Below are 13,482 nucleotides of genomic sequence, written 5' to 3'. Positions count from 1 at the left end.
GAAGCCTCCTGAGCCTGTTTTTTGTCTGTGAAAGGAAACTAGCACCTGTGCTGTGGACCTCACGTGGTGATTGCAAGACCGACTGAAACTTGGCTTTGAAGATGGCAAATGTCTGCTTTAGTCCCATTGCAAATCGTCCGTCGTGAATGCAAGCATAGCCCTCAGAGCTTTAGGTAATACAAGTCAGTTGTGGAGACAAAATAAATTGTAAAATGAAGCATAAAGTGCACGTTGTAGGGAGAGAACGGTGCCACTGTGTGCCCCTACTGCACAAAACCATATTTTGTTTCAAATCTTTATTGCAATTTCCATAACCATGTGCATTCATACAAGCAGATAACAAGGGGAAATCAACAACTATAATAGCTAACATTTATCCGGGCTTCATTACGTGCCAGGCCGTCTGAGAGGCCTTTCCTGTGTATTACCATATTGAAAGCACAGCAACTCCGTGAGGTAGGCACTGTCATCATTCTCCCCATTTTACAGATAAAGATACTGAGGCACAGATTTTAAAACCCCCTCAGGGCCTCACAGCTAGGAGTTGGTACAGCTGAAAGTCTGTGAACAAGTAATGGAAGAGTGCATTCTTACAAATGACAAAGCCTAATGGAGTCCGTAGGCAGACCTGATAGTATGTCTGCCTCTGAAGGGAGAGGTGTTAAGAAATCTCTGCGCATGCTTTTGGGGGTCATCTTATAGGCACCTTTGACTCAAGTCCTAATTCTACCACAAAGCGGTACCTTTAAACATTTATCTGGCTGTTACAAAGGTTAGTCTTCTTTGCCTCCTTTTTCGCTTTTACTTTCTCTAAGCAAAGGCTGTTTGGTACATTAACTGAGGTGATAAAGGTAACGATGCCTGAAAAATAGAGAGTTTCCCCTTTTTTGTACATATTACCCAGAGCTTCTGTGTAATACTAGAAAAGGTTGACTTAAAAGAATTACTTTTGGTATTATTTTAAAGAAAAAAGAAGAAACCCTGAGGATCCTGGAAAGTGAAGAAAAGTGACGTGTTTGCAAAAACAGTAGCAGGATTTTTTTTTTTTTTAATTCCCCCGCCGCCCCCCGCTCCAGGGGCTGTAATTTGACTGCGCTCTTTGGCAGCGGTCCAGAGACAAGTCCAAGTGCTTAATCTTTCTCCTTCTCTCTCCCCCTCCGCCTCCCCACCTTCCTCGCCCCAGGGCAGAGGGGAGGCGGGACGGGGGGATCCGCAGCTCGCTGCCGGCGGAGTCCGCAGCTCCGCGCTGAGAGGGGCGGGCCGGGGCGCGGCCGAGCGGCGGGGCCAAGCCCGAGGAAGAGGAAGTCGGAGCTGCAGCCGCGGTGCAGGGCGCTCGGCGGGCGCCGGAGCCCGCGCAGCGCAGCGCAGCCGCCCCTTCCCCACCGGACCTGCACGAAGCGCGGCCCCCGCTGCGGAGCCACCCCTCTCCGGGTAAGCGCCGGCTTCGCCTTCACGCCCGGGGTGCTTTTCCAGGGATGGACCTCTCGCCGGGAGCCCGGGGGAAGGGGACCCAGGGACCCTCGGCCGGGCGTTCCAGGTCCGCAGGTGGACACGGGCGGAGCACGGTGCCCGGGGCCCCCCTTCCCTGCGCGCTCCCTCCCGGGTGGGGGCAGACGGTGCTGGGGAGCGCCCCCGCCGCGGGGACCTCGGGCCCGCCGCTGCCGGCTGCTGCCTGGAGGGGGCGACCCGCCGCCGCCGCCGCTGCCCGGCTCCGCTCTCCCGGCCCCCGAGTTGCGGCGCAGCCTCGACCTGGCGGCCCGGGGTTCCCGCCCCTCCACCCGCAGCCACGGCAGCTGCGATGCTGGCTTCTCCGAGAAGGGGCTTCTGCGCGCACCCCGGAGGGCTACCAGACCCAGCCCCACCACGCAAACGGGGCAGTCCCAACACGGTACCCGACCGCCAGCCACCCTAGGTCATCTCCCCAACACCGGTCCCGGTGCCTGGGCCCCAGCAGCGATGAACCGTGGCGGGAGCCGGAGGCCAGGGCGCCGGGGCGCGCCGGGCTTGGAGACCCTGCCTTCCTCGTCACCTTGGTGCCCCAGCTCCGCAAACAAGCCTAGGGGTGGGGGGGTCGAAAGCCGGTGTCTCGCCAGTCACGGGAGTAACAGGTAACACCTGGTCTCCTCTGGGACTGTGCCAACCTTTCTGGCCTCGGAGGACAGTGGGGGGGGGGGGGTGCGCGCGGGGAGGGGGTCTGCGCTGACGCCGGCCACTCTCCCCTTTGTGTCCTCTGTTGAGTCTGGTTCTTAAAGCAGAAGCCTAAGGAAGGCCTAACTGGGAAAAGCCGTTATGCTGTTAAATTTCATAACGTTCATTGGCAACAATGAGGTGGATCACATTTTTTTTTTTTAAATGCTCTGGTCGAGTCTTTTCTGTAGAGCTGGTATTTCATTAAGTCCTGGTCCTTAGTTCTCCCTTTGTACCACCCTCAGGTGGCCACGGCTACTGCACATATTTTTGAAATCGCTGAGTTTGAGTCCGGTGGGAGGCTGTTTCCAGCCTGCGACACAAAAGACACTGTCGATCTCCGAGGGAGAGTCGGTTTGGGGGTTTTCCGACAGATGGGTTACAGAACCACCTTTTGTTTCCTATTTAAACCAGGAGGAGACCAGAATGTTGACTCGAGGTCAGATTTGTCATCGAACAGAATTCCAGGCGCAAATCGCTGGTGTAATGCTATAAAAATAGTTATCAAGTGTGAAAATCAGCATCTCCTGGATTCTCAGTTTCTGTAGTTGGCATACTTTTAAAGAATTTATAGACTTTGATGAAACGTTATTAAAACACTTCCAAGCCCATCCTGTCAGGGAATAAGAAAACTACATGGTAACTTGGGCTTTGCCAGGTGAGACCTCAGGTGGCCTTGGCTGCTGCCCTCAGAAAGTGATTTATATGAACCAGGTGTCTCCTAAAGCTTCGTGCTCACGCCTCACTCCCCTGCCCTCCCCCCCTCTCCCGGTATTTATTTGGTCTACAGTATTTAAGACTTCGATACAAAAGTGATGGTTTGCTATATGACCCTCTGCCTTCCCAGTTCCTCATTTCTTGTCTTGTTTGAAGCCCCATGTCTAAGCCACCAGACAACCTGAAGACATGTTTTTCCCCAGAGGTCTGGGATCTCTCTGGCTTCATCCTCAAAGGAGCATCCACAGCCGTTACTGCATGACCTTCCTTTTTCCCCTGGTGTAGCCAGCCGGTCCCTGAGCCTCTCTGCTGAAGGGCAAAGCACAGTGTGAGACAGTTCTCTGGCTGGCAGACCCATCCCCTAATCCTGCTTGTCCTGGGTCCAGTTTTCCGGCTCATCTCCATCTTCCTGGCGGGCATCAGCTTCCTTCAGTGCCTGTAACAGGGGGATGATTGTTACCAAATACAAGCTTAAGTATTTCCATGGGAGAGTCAAACTGTACTTCAAAGAGGTGAAATGATCACTTTTTAGCAAACCAATAGGAAGTGGCAATCATTTTGCAAACCCAAGAATAACCAGTACTGTTTTGTTCTCCTCCTGTGAGGAGATGACTTTTTAAGTGATTTAATTAAGATTTAATGGTTCGTGGTCTGACATAATACGGGAAATGCTTCAGTAGCACATCTTTTGAGCCCTTAGTAAACTAAAAGCAATTCCTGGATCTATACTCTGATTCTTAATGGCTGCAATCCACTTTTTGCAGGTTCCTCCCTCCCCCTTTCATTGCTGGTCTTTCAAACAGTTATCATCTTTTAATCCGCCAGCAGGGATGACTAGATCCATGGAATATTGAAACTAGAATGTAGGGGCTGCTCCAAAACTTGGACGATCTAGTCCAGCCCCTACATCTTCAAGATTTAGGAAAGTGCTCGAGGTTAAGATCAAGCGCTCTGGAAGTAGCCGACCTGTGTATGAAGTTTGCCTCTGTAGCTCATTAGCACTGAGACCTTGACCCCTCTAAGGAAATTATTTGGACATAGATTATTTATAATCAGGAAAATGGAACAATCGTAGTTGATTACTCTCTCCAGATTATCTCACCTTTGCTCATTTCTTCCTCTGTAATTTAGGAAATAAAAGCCTTTCCCTCTGCAGTCATGCTGAGCATTGATGATGATTAATGAAATAATTCGAGAGTTTGGCACATTGTGTGCTTTAAAAATGATTGCTGTTGATGAACCGAGTCTCAAGAATGAGGGATTTTGCTGGAAGCTTCATTGGCAGAGCTATGATTTAAACCAGGTTCTCTTCTCTTTCCCCTGAACTGCACTACTTAGAAATGATGGTGGCATGGAGGCATATTTTTAATTAAATGTAATGGGTCAATTTTTGAGGAAAAAAAAATTGCCGTCTCTTTTGACCTATGAAAACCATGATTTCTAAGGCAACATGTTCATGTATTCAATCAAGCAGAAATGGGAATGGAAACATTTTCTAGACAGAAACCCTAAGCAGCCTCCTTCTTGGGTGTGCCAGGCATCTCAACTATTGAGCTTTATCACAACCTGTATCAGCCTGGTTTTATAAAATGAAAAGCTAACCCCGAACCATTCAGGCCTTCAGATCCGTGGGCGTCTGTGCCAAGTAGAACTTACTGTAGAGCCAGCTTTCAAGTAATTAAGAGATAACTGCATGTCCTTCTTTATGTTGCTCATGCTGATGAAGAGCCACAGGTGCTTTAGCAAAGGTGATAGAAATATAGCCTACCCATCCTAGCACGGTGGCCCAGGTTTGTTGCAGAATAACCACGGCCACTGGTTATCCAGACGCCGCAGAAGAGCTTCACAATGGCTGCATGATTCCCATCCCAGTGACTAGGGGTTGATTGTACACTATATCTGCTGTGGTTTCCATGTTGGAGTCATGCTTGAGTATCTTTTCAATCTGTATACACAAGGTCACTAAAAAAAATGTTTTGTTGGTTTTTTTTTTGGTTTTTTTTTGAGGAGATACAAGCCAAGTAAAAATTTTCAAACCTAAACTTCTTCTTTTGGTAAATATTGAATAACTGTTTGACGGAAGGCTAAAGAATGCTGGATTCATGGAACTGTAAATGCATAACCTTCCTCTTCTTTCTTCTTTCCCCATATCATCTTAGAGGAAAGGCAACTTGAAGCATGTTAATGTTAGGCTAAGTTTTTAAAAGATGCCAGCTACACCCACTTGATGTACTAACCTGAGGAGAGGAGAGTCAGGGTTTTCACAGGTCTTTAATTAAGAAAGTTGTTTTGGCAAAAGCTTTAATAACCAGGGTTCTTTAGCGTCTACAGAAGCCACTCATCACCAGCATTAGGAAGAGCAAACAGTCACAGCATTTGGCCAACAGCTAGCAAGCCCATAAGTGTAAGGACATCTTTTTAAAATATCCAAGACAGAGTTCAAATGGGCATGAGTCTCATAATCACTGAAACTTTAGAATTCTCACAAGAGGAATTACTAAATGAATAAATCCCCATACCATGAAATTAGCTGTAATTATTGAAGTGGTAAATGAATCTAGTTCTCTATGTGTCTAGTCACAGTGAGTTCTTAAGAGACCTGTGTCTGAATAGAGACAGCGGAGGACGATGAGAAGCTCTAGATCAGGGGTGGTAAGCTGATTCTGAAAAGAGCCTGACAGTATTTTAGGCTTTGTGCTCCTTGTATGTCTCTGTCATATAGCCTTTGATTGGGGGAGGAGTGGTTTGTTTGATTACAACCCTTGAAAATTGTGAAAACCTTTTTTTTTTTTTTTTTTTTTTTTTGCTTGAAAGTCACACAAAACAGGCTGCAGGCTGGATTTGTCCAACTCTGTTCTAAATGACATAGTCTATGTGTGTGATTAGCCTACAATATTTTTGTAGGGACCCAAAATGACAAATTTCATAGAGATTTCGTAGAAATCTAAGCTGATTTCTATGTAGACTGACTTATAATCAGATTTCCTTTGTTGCTCTTTTTTCCCAGCCACTCGTCTTTATGTTGTCTTTACACTGGCAAAGCCCACATTGAAATAGGTCATTGATGAAGGCCATCGATCATACAAAACAAAGTTCAGACCCCCGAGCATGGCACCCAAGGCTCTTGTACCTACTTTTCTTCTATCACCTCCCATGTGTACCCTATATTGCTCTATCATTCGAGGTAACTTGCAGAGCACCAGCTGGGCTATGTTCACTCCCAATGATGGAGGGATCCTTCCATACTAAGTTTAAATCTCCATCTTTTCCTTGGAGCCTCTCATCTTACTGGGCAGAGATGTAGACACCTTCACTTCTGTCTTAACATAGGACCTTATACATGAAGTACTTAGAAAAACAGAGGAATGTTCAAGGGTAGGGGAAGAGCTTTATTCCTCTCTGTAGCTTCAGGGATCTTGCCATACATCTTTGAACCAGTCTCAGAATTCAGACAGAACTTTCCAGGGCTCGTATGTGATGCACAGTATAACATGGTGCCCTTGTGTCTGGCTTTGAAGTCAGGCTGAACTGAGGTCCCATCGTGGCTTCTCCTCTTACCTGTTTCAGGTTGCCTCATCTTTAAACTTGCTGGGAATAAATGAGACTTTCCTCTGTAAAGCACTTATTAGTTCAGGGTCTGACATGTAGCAATTGCTCAATAAATGGTAAGTTTCTTCATTTCAGAGCCATTTATTGAGAACCTACTGTGCCTAGAATGATGCCTGATGCTCTCCTAGGCCAAGCAATGAACACAAGATTCATGGTCTCCATAGAGAAGCGATCATCGAAGTGGGAGAATCAGGGTGATGGATGGGGCACCTCAGACTGGTGCTCCAGGAAGCTTCTCAGAGAAGGCAACATTTGAACTGAGACTTTAATGATATTGATGAGTTCCTGTTTCATCAAACCTAAGATATTTCTGAAATACACCATTTAAAAAAATGTACCACAAAGAAAAGAAATGCTGTCGATAAAATTGACACCACCTCCTGTAAGATGCTTTCATAAGCTGTGAAAAAAAGTGTTGCTTATCAGCAATAAAATGCATTAATATTTGTGCTCAATAAGTATCCATTGAATAAATTAGTCTTATGCTATGGTAGCATACAAGATTCCGCTCCAGTGGTTTATTTACATTGTAACTGAGTTTCTGTCTTCTGTTTCTTAGTCTGGGAGGTTGACTGAAACCTGGCAAAGAGTTAAGTATTAATATAGCAAATGAAAGCTTTGTAAGACATTTGTGATCCGATGTGTTTTTAAAAGTTTAAAACATTCACTTTGATCATTCAAATGAACAAACTGTATTAGTGAATCCTGTTTAAGTGAAACTGACCTACAGAGTCTTGGGTATGAGTAAAGTTGAGCAGCTCTTGAAGCCAGAGAATTCCTTTTGGCAGCTGTCTGCAGAGATGGGTGAAATCTTAATGCCCACAAATGCCTTGCGAAGGGCAATGAAGGCATTAGCTCAGAGCTCGCTGCCTTCTGTTTTCTAGATTTAATTTCACATAAACACTCCTCTCCCGGCATCCAAAGGGGCTGATCACCTCTGATCGCGTAGGTCCTTTTTGACAAAGAAATGGAGGGGCTCCATTTAGAGCCAACCCCCTTCTTTCCTCCAGCAAGCCTCTGGGTTTTCATACTCCAAGCAGTGTTCTCTTCCAATACTTCCCCAGCCTCCTCCCTGTTCAGAGAGTAGGCTACTGCTTAGGTCTTTGCTTTCTGACCGCCCTCTAAACACTGAGTCCTCCTCAAGACCTTTTTCTGCGCCCAGTGTGATGCCTATTGTCCCTCCTCCAACTCCCCCTTCCATCCAGGATTCTTAAACTCCTCGGTTTCTGGTTGACTCATTGGGGAGCTTTGACAACACTTGGCTATTTGTAGCTCTAATTAAGTGTGCTTTCATTCTGTTTGATTTCCATTTCAACATGCCCCCCATGCTGGCCCTCCACACATGGTAAGCTCATCCTTCCTAATACCCTCTGGGGATCTGGTCCTTTGGGGGCGCTTTCCAGCTCCTCCCATGCTCTCCCAACTCTGTGACTGAAGCCTCAGCAAACTTCTCTCCCAGCACCCTGCCTGACTGGGAGGGGTGGCGAGGCTCTTGGCCAAGGAGGGAGCAAAGTGCAGACCTTTTTCCTTCCAGAGCCACCTTCTGTTGTGGCTGAAGCCCTTATGCTTTAATTGGTCTTCAGAACCAACATCAACTCCAGCTGAAATCTGAGTCTTTGGAAACCAGTAGAACCAAAGGAAAGGCCGCATGTAGGCATTCCAGGGATGCGTGTTCCCGAGAGTCCAGCCAGCCTCAGGATGACTGAAGACTGCCTCTGCAGGTTGGGCTGGAGGGGGAATGGGGAAGATGGGAGGCCACGAGAAAGGGGTGGAGCGACTGCTCCCAGGCCATCCGAGAAGTCAGCCCTCTGGCTGTGTGATTATAGGCAGCCCTCAAACACTAACATCTGCGCCTCTCTGATGCGCTGCGAGAAAGGAAAAACTGTAATCTGGGGCGTAAATATACCATCCTGTGTTGGCTGTCTTTAGCCAAGTGAACCTGTTATTAGTTTAAGCATCTATGTTGTGCTGGAATATTACAGCTGCCTCAAAGGAGGAAATGGGGGCTGCTCTGAAAGAGCTTAGTTTCAAATATTTGGGTGTCTCCCTGAATATGTAAAAATTGGGATCAACTAAATACTTGAAGTCTGAAGCCTAAGCGTCAAAATGAAGAATCTAGGATTACAGAGTGGGTGGGAGAGGAGCATGTTGGAGGAGGCATAGACTTGAAAATTTAATTTTCTGAAAGAAAAGCCTTCCCTTACATCATGCCTTTCCCACCCTACATCCGAGTTTTTTAGAGAGTTAGTTAGTTGCTAAGGGTTACTGAGGGTGGGGCAGGCTGTATGGGTGATGCGTTGGGCAGGGAACAGAAACAGACGTGCAGATGAGCTGACTGGGATCGGCCGAGTCCAAGAAAGTGTTTGGGGAAATATTTGGAAGCTTTTGGAATATAATGCTGGAGGGAAATCTTGGTGGTCTTGGCTTTTTTCCACTTTTCTTCACTGTCTATATAAGCTACATGTTTATTCCCACCACTCTCCCTCCTATAACAGTTGTTTAGATTGAACTCTAAGGAATGCCATTTAATCACATTTAATGAGATCTGATCTTGAAACTACAATGACAAAGGAAGTAATGTGAAAATAATGTTCCTGTGGCACGTGGAACCTTGTGGGCCATGGGCGTACTGTATCAATGAAACATTACCTTTAGCAACTTAGAATCCAGATGCCTTCCAAAGAGTGTCATTATTATGAAGCATTCTTTTTTTTTTTAAAGATTTTTTTTATTGGGGAACTAGGGGGATGGGAACAGTGCTGAGGAATTGGAGGAAGGGGAACAGACAAGTTGCTGTCCTTTTGTTCTTCAGTCTAGTTGTGGAGGACGTTGCTTCACTGGCCCAAGTTGGCACCATCATTGCNACAGACAAGTTGCTGTCCTTTTGTTCTTCAGTCTAGTTGTGGAGGACGTTGCTTCACTGGCCCAAGTTGGCACCATCATTGCGCTCTTTCCGGGCGAGGCAGATCAGTCGCCGGCTTCTGGACGGCCGCTCACTGTGGCTGCTGGCTATACACGGTAGCCCATGGCAACCCACTGCCACAGGGGCTGCAGCCTACGCCGTTGCTGGCAACTCATGTCAGCCCAGCTCCAGGTTGAGCTGTTGTTCAGCATCTTAGCTGTAGAGGGCAGTCACTGGCCCTCATATGTGGGATCTGAACCGGGGCCCTCTGGCGTCCCAAGCCAGTTCTTAACCATCGCGCCACTCGGCCGGCCCCCTATGAAGCATTCTTACGTTTTCTTTCTGTCCTTCTTTTTTGGAACTATCCTGGTATGACAGCAAATCTTATGAAGTTCTAAAAACTGAGTTGTAATGAACTCCATCATAACAGTGCCTTTCAAAATCCAGAGTACCCCTGAGGGGCAAAAAGATTCGTTTGCTTTATGGTCTGCCTTATCAAGATGCAGTGCTGTCTAATCTAATACTATAGTTTAAGACATTTCCAAATAGGAAGTTCAGAGGTATTTCTCTTTAACTTATTATATAAATGTTTTAAGCTTAGCATTCCTGTGCTCGCTGAAGACACAATAGCTAGCAATAGTTCTAAATAGTCTAAAAATCCCCTTGGTTTTGGGCTACTAATCTATGCAGGAAACTAACTTTGCAGATGTTCAGAAATGTGGACCATATTCTTGTCTGAGAAAATTCTTATTTGATACTTCAATATGCATAATAGATATAGCAATCAAAGTTAATACTTTTTGCTTTCCTTGCTTTTGTAGTGCTAATTCAAACATTGCTTCTATGACATTAATTATGGGGAAAATGTATGCATGGAAGAGATCAATTTGTTTTTCTAAGATCTGAAAACTCAAAGTTGAAATGTAGGAATAGTCTGGAATTAGGCAGTCTATGTGTATGTCATTTGGAAGTTATTTGGGGCTAAAACCATATAATAAAAATCTTATGGGTTTGAATGCATTATGTATAGCGTCTAGTAAATAATAAGACCTTGATAAATAGTGGCTCTTTTATTATGTTTACTGGGCATCACATTTAACTTTTATTCCCTGCTCCTCGATGTCTGGAACAATAAGCCAACATGACAATCCTGGGAAAAGCCATCCAGATGGTTGGAGAAGGGCTTTCAGTTTCCTTAGGCAAATAGTCAGTGGTAAGAAAGAGGAAAAGAGGATCGCATTTTTCTGTTTGTTTTACTGTACGTAGAGACATCATAATGTTCATTACACTTGGGAATTCAGATTAGAATTAGTTTATTCGATAAATATAATTCCTTGAGTTCTAGGGATACAGCGATGAACAAAACAGACCAGAAATGGAGTGAAGGGGAGGGAGGGAATCGCTATGCAATGAGTGTGTTAAAGAAAAGATAACAGGGAAATGGGATGGGGGTGCGGGCAGCCTGTTTGCCTGGGTACCAGAAAGGCCCATGGGAGAGGTAGTGTTGAGCCAAGGTTTAAATAATAAAAAATGACCCAGAGAAGGTCTGAGGAAAGAACATTCTAGGCAGAGGGGGGAAAAAAAAGATGTATGGAGGCCTTCATAGAGAAATAAGCTCTGTGTTCTAGGAAAAGAAAGGCGGCTTATGTGTGTGAACAAGCAGTGAGTGGGAGATGACGTTGGAGAGGTGGGGAGAGCCTGGATTGTGTAGGGCTGTATCATATCAAAGGCCTTTCCGATGGCTTTAAAGTGCCATGCAAAGCCACTGTTGGGTTGGGAGCAGCGGACTGGCGTATCTGATGACTGCCCAGCTATCACTCAGATATAGCAGTTGGGAAGCAACAGCAGTGGTGCATAGCAGTGGAGCAGAGCGTATACTAGCAGAGGAGGTGGTGAGAAGTGGCTTGATTCAGCACGGGAATGTCGGCCAAGGCAGTGCAGCTCAAGAAGAAGGAATTGATGGGGATTAAGAAGCATTGTGGCAACTCTTCTTTGCTTTGTCCTACCTGCTTACCAGTCTCCACCTTTAACTTCCATTGCCCTCTCTCCTTTGGCTCCTCTAAGTAAAGTAACCAAGGCAGCACATGGCCATGAATGAGCTACCTGTGAGCTATGACGGAATAAGCTCATCTCCCCCCAGGCCCCCTCAGAGCTAAGTACCCCTTCCTTCCAGCTCCATAGAGTCCTCAGTTCCTCATTTCTAGTACTTAGGATGTGACATTTTCCATAACCATGTCTGCCTTCCCTCACTTGACTCTGAGCTCCCGAGGGCAAGTGCTTGCACAAAATAATATTTTCTTCTACTACCTGAAATGAGCTTTAAGAAATTTAGGCAAAAATCTTGGTTTTCACAAATTGAAGAAAGGAAATTTTGCGTAGATAGCTAAACCTTTAAAGAAGAAGAAGGAAGAAAAGGCGGAGGGAGGAAAGGAGAAAAAGGAGACGGAGAAGGAAAGATGAGGAAAGGTAAGGGAAGGAAACCCATGGGAGAAACCTAAATGTGCTTTGAGTTAACACTCCATAAAGGTTCCTCTAGGAAAGTGTTTTTGTTCAAATGATTTTCTACAAGGGGAGTTCAGTAGCGATAGGTTGGAAAGTTGAGTGGGTCTGCAGTCAATGCAATGCTCATAAGTATTTACGTCCATTGCCTGACTTGCACTGGTTTTTAGTGCACTTGGAAACTCAACAGTGTTTATTCTGGAATAGAAACAATTATCAGAGAAACTGTAGTGGTAAGAAATCTTTGTAATGTTCCAAGCCAGTTGAGTGACTACTATTTCCAGACAGGAATCAGCTCTCCTCCAACCCTATCAACATGCCTTCGTAGGCATAGGGAGGGCATCTCAGACCTTTTGGTGGGTCGTGACTCCTGGGGCATAGAGATTATGCCATATTCATCCTTGTGTTCCCAGTGGAGACCATGGTCACAGGCACACTGTTGACCTTGAATCAATTGTCTGACTTGAAGTGTGGTCCAGTTCTCTGTTTCCACTGTAGAGTGGAATTGAGAAGTTTCATGTTCAATGCTAGCGTGTGATTTTGGTGTGAAAATCTTAATTCTAGTTTACCAACTTAGAACTTAGAAATGTAAAAACATTTTAAATGTTTTAAAAGTCTATTTGTTATTCTCCTATTCAGAATTTAGCACTCTTACTGGGAAAAATAAAGGCGTATAACCAAACCATATCATTTAGTATTGGTACAAAAGTTGCATTGTTATTTGTAAATTTAGTCTGTTAAGACAGGTAGGTCTTTGAAGGACCCCATCATGTTAAAAGGGAATGGATTCTTAACTTTAGTTAACCTAATTTTGGTTACTATGCCTATTAAAAAATTGTGAAATGAAATTCCTCTTAGAATATTCAGATTTAAAATTTCTGGCTCAAGTAGTGATGTCCTATTGTGTCAAAATAAATCAAGAGAATAACTGCAATGGGCCTGTCTGAGCCTCCCACCCTTATTCACTTGCCTTCTGGGATTTATCTATTGGCTTTTACACAGCTAAGTCCAAGTCACCCACCCAGAATTGGACTCATAATCTCTATTTGCAGGCCTACCTCTAACTTCCTAGGGTTGTTTTTCTTCCTCTCCTTATCCATTTCTTAGTTAATAGCACCGTAATTCCCTGGTCACAGCGAGCCACTTTCCTTCCCTTTCCTGCCTTGTCCAATCAGTTAGCAAAAACTTCCTAAGGAGTTCTCAATCCATGTTCACTTATTCATGCCCCCTTCCCACCCTTTAGGACGCTTATCTCTTGCCTGGACAAGGAGAATAATTGCTGAGCTGGCATTGATTGCTGTATCTGGAACACAGATCTGACCAGTGAATGCATTTTCATAGGGACCTCTTCTCATGGCTTAACCCAAAGGAAAGGGTTGAGTCCCAGTTGGAGAGCTTTCAACGTCTCTCTGGTCACATGCTCCATCTCGTACCTCAGATCCAACCCGCAGGCAAACGCTGCGGGCTGTTCAACATGCAGCATCCTACCACTCTTTTTTTTTTTTTTAAAGATTTTTTTATTGGGGAATTGGGGGGATGGGAACAGTGCTGGGGAATTGGGGGAAGGG

The 13,482-nt window shown here is 45.5% G+C and overlaps 1 protein-coding gene across 1 annotated transcript in view; it reads left to right on the top strand.

Annotated features, from left to right (window-relative positions):
- Positions 1 to 1,199: 1,199 nt before the first annotated feature.
- PLEKHG1 (pleckstrin homology and RhoGEF domain containing G1) overlaps positions 1,200 to 13,482 on the top strand; it is a 231,116-nt gene continuing 218,833 nt past the window's right edge. The window contains exon 1 of the mRNA XM_019638946.1: positions 1,200 to 1,431. The gene's annotated coding sequence lies outside the window, so the exon portion shown is untranslated. The remainder of the gene's footprint in view (positions 1,432 to 13,482) is intronic.

This window comes from Hipposideros armiger, unplaced genomic scaffold (genome assembly GCF_001890085.2).
Source record: "Hipposideros armiger isolate ML-2016 unplaced genomic scaffold, ASM189008v1 scaffold_41, whole genome shotgun sequence".
Lineage (NCBI taxonomy): Eukaryota > Metazoa > Chordata > Mammalia > Chiroptera > Hipposideridae > Hipposideros > Hipposideros armiger.
The sequence above is the reverse complement of the archived record's forward strand: the minus strand, read 5'-3'. Positions and strand labels throughout refer to the sequence as shown.